Genomic DNA, 6,400 nt, shown 5'->3' with positions numbered 1-6,400 from the left:
CAATTCATGCTTGTTATCCCTACTCATTTTTACTAATGCCCGCTAATTCAACCTTAAGGCTGGTGTTATTAGATCAACTTCATTGGGATGACTCAGTTTCTCATGTCCATTCTGATACTCTTTGGGAGAGAGGGGTACATTCCCCAAGCATACTAAAACAGGTACCATTACCATCCTTATTTATCAAATATGGATTAAGCTAATTGCATTACTAACATTAGTTTTGTTGGTTTGTTCAGTAGTTGTTCAGTCATGCCCTACTCTTTATGACCCCATTTGGGATTTTCTTGGGAAAGAAACTGGAGTGGTTTGCCATTTCCTTCTCCAGCTCATTTTTACAGAAACAGGGTTAAGTGACTTGCCCAGGGTTAAACAGTGTCTGAGGCGAGATTTGAACTTAGGAAGGTGAATCTTCCTGACTCCAGGCCTAGCACCCTATGCATTGTACCACCTCACTTTTTTATAGTGCTTGAAGGCATGTAAAGTACTTTTCTCAGAACTATATTGTGAAATAAGTAGAAAAGTAATACTATCCCAATTTTATAAAGAAAGGAAACAGGCACTAAGGCACATTAAAACTAAGTTCTGTTAAGTCCTCGCCTCTCCCCCCATCAGTGCCTTCCCTTGGAGATTTCTTCCCATTTACACTGAATGTAATTAGAAGGTACATAATGGCTCAAATGTTGTCTCCTTTCTTAGAATGAGGGCTCCTTGAGGGTAGGGAACATATTACTTTGTATCCCCTACAGTGTCTAGCACATAGTAATAAATTCTTAATAAATGCTTGTTGACTGGAGAGTTTCTATTGTCTTCATCTTTAAAATTAAAGTTCTTTTTCTCTTCTGGCACCATTTTAAATCGGGTTCCATCCATCATGATCGCCTCCCTGCCGCCTGCCCCAGGACCGACAGCCCTGCTGCCAAGGAGGACAGGACGAACAGCACCACAGAGGAGTTCGCCAGGGCTCCAGCATCACACAAGCAAAAACCAGCAGGATAACAGTCAAATGTTTATTGGAGGGCTAAGCTGGGATATGAGCAAGAAAGAGCTCACTGAATACCTGTCTCGTTTTGGAGAGATTGTAGACTGCACAATTAAAACAGACCCCCTCACTGGAAGATGGAGGGGGTTCAGATCTGTGCTTTTCAAAGATGCTGCCAGTGAGGACAAGGTCTTGGAACTTAAAGAACATAAGCTGGATGACAAGTTGACAGACCCCAAGAGGGCCAAAGCTTTTTTTTCCATTTTTCAAATGCTTTATTAACTTCCGATTTACATCATTCATTTCTGCCAGATTTTGAGCTACACATTTTCTCCCCATTTTTCCCCTACCCACCGCCCCAAAATAGCAGTCCCACAGGATATCCCCTCCTCCAGTCTGCTCTCTCCCATATTTTCTCCCATACCCCTTTCGACTTTTCCCAGTAGGGCATGGTGGATCTCTATGCCCCAGTACCTGAATATCTTAGTTCCCAAATACATGTAAAATACTATTAATAATAGTATGTATATATACATGTATATATATATATATATTTAAACATTTGATTTTAAAACTTTGAATTCCAGATTCATTCCCTTCCTCCCTTGTCACCCACCCTTACTGGAAAGATAAGAAGTTCAGTATAAATTGTACATGTGTAGCTAATGCAAAACATTAACATAGTAGATATATTGTGAAAGACTGACTATATTTTGCTCCCTCCTAACCCACCTCCCACTAGTTCTATTCTCTACTTTGATCCTGTCCCTTTTCAAAAGTGGGTGCTTCCAACTTCCCTCCCCCCCCAGCCTGCCCTCCCTTCCATCACCTCCCCTCTCATCCCCTTCCCCCCTACTCTCCTGTTGGCTGAGATACCCTATTTAGTGTGTATTTCATTCCCTCCCCAAGCCAAATTCATTGAGAATAAGGTTGATCCATTCCCTTTTGCCTTCCTATTCTTCCCCTCCATTTCAGGTAGTCCAATATTTTTTAAGTTATCTCTCCTGGATCTATTTTCCAGGTCAGTGGTTTTTCCCAGGAGATATTTCACATTGCATTCTACTCTTTCATTTGTTTGGATCTGTTTAACAGCATCTTGATTTCTCATAAAGTCATTAGCTTCCATTTCCTCCGATCTAATTCTGAAGGAATGATTCTCCTCAGTGAGATTTTGAGATTCTTTTTTCCATCTGGCAAATTTGGCTTTTTAAGGCATTCTTCTCCTCATTGCCTTTTTGAGCCTCTTTTGCCATTTGAGTTAGTCTATTTTTTAAGGTGTGATTTTCCTCAGTCAGGCTGTTGACACTCATTTCATAATTTTCTTGCATTGTTCTCATTTCTCTTCCCAATTTTTCCTCCACTTCTCTTATCTGCTTCTTAAGGTCCTCTATGGCCTGTAACCAGCTCGTATTTTCCTTTGAAGCTTTTGGTGCTGGAGTTCTGACTTCACTGTCTTCCTCCTGTTCCATGCTTTGATCCTTTTTGTCTCCAAAATCGGAGTCTAATGTTGGATTGCTTTGCTTGGTTTGCGTCTTTTGCCTGGTCATGTCACCACTCAATTACTTGACTTTTGGGCTTTTTGCCACAGTAGGACTCTGCTACCAGACAGAGGAGCTTCATTCCAAATGCTGGGGTTTTGTCAACTGCCAAAGATATTAGTTGGGTGCCCTTGCTGAGGCCTCCACATGCTCTGGCGAGTTGGATACACACCCCAGGACCTCCACCCTAGACTGCAATCCAGATCCAAGCAAGTTAAAGCAAGAGGGATTACCCCTCAGACTGGTTGTTTGGTCCCTCTACACTCTGCAGGCCAGGAGCTGAAGCTGCCATGTGGGGCTGGCTGCACAGCCCCAGTACCTCAGTGGCTTCTTACCCCCGGAGCAAAAGCTGACGCACTCCCAACTACTGGGTCCCAAAGTCCACAGTGCACTGACCTCTCACTTTGTCCTTAGCATCTATGTGTTGATAAGTCTGGAAACAGCTACAGCTGCTAGTGATCTGGAGTCCCTCCACCTGGTGGCTGGTCAGGTCAGCCCTGAGGCTTAAACCTCTGGCTCACTTGGGCCTGGGCCCAGCTCCCAGAGTGCTGCGCTGGCCAATTCCTGCTGGCCTGCTGGGCTGTCCTCAGCAGGAAGTTAGCTTCTCTGTGTCATTTTGTGAGTTTTGCAGCTCCAAAGTTTGTTCAGAGACTCCTTTTACATGAATTGGGAAAGGTGGAAGCCAGAGCCACATGGAGGACCTGCTTCCACTCCACCATCTTGACTCCACCCCCAGGGCTAAAGCTTTGAAGGGAAAGGAGCCCCCCTTACCCTCCCAAGTGTTTGTTGGCAGAATGTGCCTAACTACATCTGAAGAAAAACTCAAAGAATATTTTGGAGCATTTGGAGAGGTTGAGAATATCAAACTTTATATGGACACAAAAATAAATGAAAGAAGAGGATTTTGTTTTATCACATATATAGATGAAGAACCAGTAAAGAGATTATTAGAAAACAGATATCATCAGATTGGTTCTGGGAAGTGTGAATTCAAAGTTGCCCAGCCCAAAGAGGTATACAGGCAGCAACAAAAGAAAAAAGGAGGAGCGGTGCACCTGACAGACAAGGTGGAGCTAGGGTGGTGGCCAGGGTCAATGAAACATATGTGGGAAGCATCTAGGGGGTGGTATCACCAAAACAATTACTAATCATATTAAAGGAGGACGTGGAGAAAGCAGGTTCAGATGCTACAGCAGTCTATCTTGCAGGATGAATACATTGAATGGCAAGTGGTCTTCTATTGATCTGAGATGACTATTTTATAAAAGATTTTTAATGTACATGGCTCAATTGTGTCCAATTGTGGATAGCAGCAGATTTAATTTTCTTGTTTTTGCTTTTTCCTTTGCCATCTGTGTTATGACAAATGTGGATTTGTATTTACACAAATTTTGTTTGTATAATTTCATGCTAAATGATTGTAGCAACAATGCAATATTCACAATGCCCATGGTGACTATAAATATGCTTGTGTAGTTGTGAATAACAAAATATAACAGGCTCTCCACACAGATGACAGAGCCAAAGCATTTATTTAAATACCAGAAAGCCAAGTCCCAAAACCAGAAAGTCAAAGTCATTACAGTAGCCACGAAATTGGTACACATAGTTAATGCAGTGAACACCCATATTCCCAAGCCTTTAAAACAAAACAGGCTCCCTCAGGCAAAGATCCTCCTCTCCTCACTCACAGTAGCTGCAGTTCTCGTTCCTGGAAGTTCTCAGCAGAAGTCCTCAGCAGAAGTTCTGGCTGGCTCTCAGAAGTTCTAGACCACCAGTTCTATTCTCAAAATCTCTCCCCTCTCTGGCCTGGGCCTCTTATTAGCTCATCCCTGCCCCACCCCTTCCTGCTATGTCAGTAAGTTCATCCTCCTGTGGGATTCACAAGTTCTGGCTCTTAATACTTGACACAATTATGAACTTGAAACTAAGTGCTAAGTACCTGTTAGCTTGCCAGTGCAAGGGGCATGGAAGATCTTCAAATCCCATTACCATTACAATGATTCTCAAAAATAAGTTACTTGTGATTGCTAAAAAAAAAAAATTAATTAATAATAAAATTAAATTTTTTACTTCCTTGAGTTATATAGATGATTCTGGCCACCTTTCTCTTGGTGAATTCCAGTATGGAAGGAATAGAACCCTTGAAAACAAGATAAAATAATAGGACACAATGATTAATTAAGGTTTTCTTTTTTCCTTTGTTCTTGTCCTCTAATCAGGGCATCAACAATTTGATTTCATTGATCACTCTTTGGCCACTGATTCTGAGCAGAGTGGAGGATGGAGGTACCTGTAGTGGCAAGCACCCCAGCATCCCCAGGGTGGCTCCCAACACAAGTTCTTAGATCTGCTTCTAAAGGAAAGCAACACAAAATGGGTTAACAAGCTTACTTTAATCAAACATACATCATTTACCATAGTTCAGGGGAAAAAGGTCAGCACTCCAAACTTCAGAGTATGCAGACAGAAGTTACAAGACAGAGAAACAGATCAAGCAGACAGGCTTCCAAACTGTCCAACCATTACATATATCCATACCTAATCACAGTTACCAGAGAGGGAAGAATCAACATCTGGGTTTTCAAAGCTGGGGGCCTCTCAATGGCTGCCCAGAGTCTCATCTGGTCAAATCACACAACACTTCTCAAAGTGAGCCCCAAAACAAAGGCTCACATCAGGCTTTATATAGTCTTCTCCAGGCTCAGAGAATGTAACAACCTTCTTGACCCACTGCCCAATCACAAAGTATCTCCTGAGAAACAAGCCTCCTACTACAGGCTCTAGGTGCACTTAAGCCTAGGGGCAGGGGTGATCTTAAAAATTTACATTCCTATAACAGTGTCAAGATCGAGTTTTAATACTTTGGGGAGCTTACAGGAGGCAGTATTTGCTGCTGTGGCTCAGAAAACAAGGGGTATCACCCAGACTGTCAGAGATCTCTAATAGGGAGAAGGCAGGAGATGAAATATAGAAGGGTGGACATGGAATCTGGAGAAGGCTTTTGGTCCCGTTAGTCTACCACTAACTTGCTTTGTGGCCTTAAGCAAGTCACTTTAGCATCCTAGGTGGACTTAAATGCCCTCATCTATAAAATGAGATGATTGAACCCAATGGCTTCTAGGGTAGTCTCCAGATCTAGCATAAAGTATGAAATTGACCTTTTTTGAAGAAGAAAGAAGATACCATAGTGTTAATAGTATGAGAATAAGGACATAAGGAGGGTAGTGAAGCCTGAATAAAGTGGTATCAGTAAAAAGAACTATATGAAAGGAATAAGGGGAGGGTGACCTTGCGAATAAAAGAAAAAATAAACACTTGCGTCTTATCTGTGATGGTAATTATAATTTTTATAATAACCGATATGATGTGTGTGATGAATATAGTAGTAGATTAGATTTTTCAGAGTTGCCTCCTTTGTCTTGTGAGTCAGCAGTTTGAAATACAAACTTTGACAACATTTAATCTCTGGCATCCTTGTGCCTGTGCACCTTAAGTGAAGCAAATCAAAGATCTTAGAACCTGTTCCCATCACAGAACTCTGGTTCTGTGCCCTAGGGGAGGTTGTCATGACCCCCAAAGACTTCACTCCAGAATTGTTGTATTGTGGGATTTGTGGGTTTTGTGGGAAACCACAAAAGACTGTTTGTAATCCACCTTCTCCACCTTCCCTTCCCACATGATTTATGCATCTAATCTCTATCTTCACTTCATCTCGGTGGAATTCTCATCAGTAGAATTCCTGATTTGCAAATCTGTTCCCCATAATGAAACTAATTAATGAAATGGTTGCCTGATTACTTGCACTTTGTCTCTGGCCTGTTCATCATTCTTGAGTGTGGGAAGTTGCCTTACCCAAGCTTCTCTGTTGACCTACAAA

At 42.0% G+C, this 6,400-nt stretch overlaps 1 pseudogene; it reads left to right on the top strand.

Annotated features, from left to right (window-relative positions):
- Nucleotides 1-874: 874 nt before the first annotated feature.
- Nucleotides 875-4,868, top strand: LOC138167576 (heterogeneous nuclear ribonucleoprotein D-like pseudogene; annotated as a pseudogene).
- The last annotated feature ends 1,532 nt before the right edge of the window (nucleotides 4,869-6,400 follow it).

This window comes from Petaurus breviceps, unplaced genomic scaffold, assembly GCF_028583685.1.
Source record: "Petaurus breviceps papuanus isolate PSGF00001 unplaced genomic scaffold, PetGlider_PUasm1.0 229, whole genome shotgun sequence".
Classification (NCBI taxonomy): Eukaryota; Metazoa; Chordata; class Mammalia; order Diprotodontia; family Petauridae; genus Petaurus; species Petaurus breviceps.
This window is presented reverse-complemented; position numbering and strand designations above follow the sequence as displayed.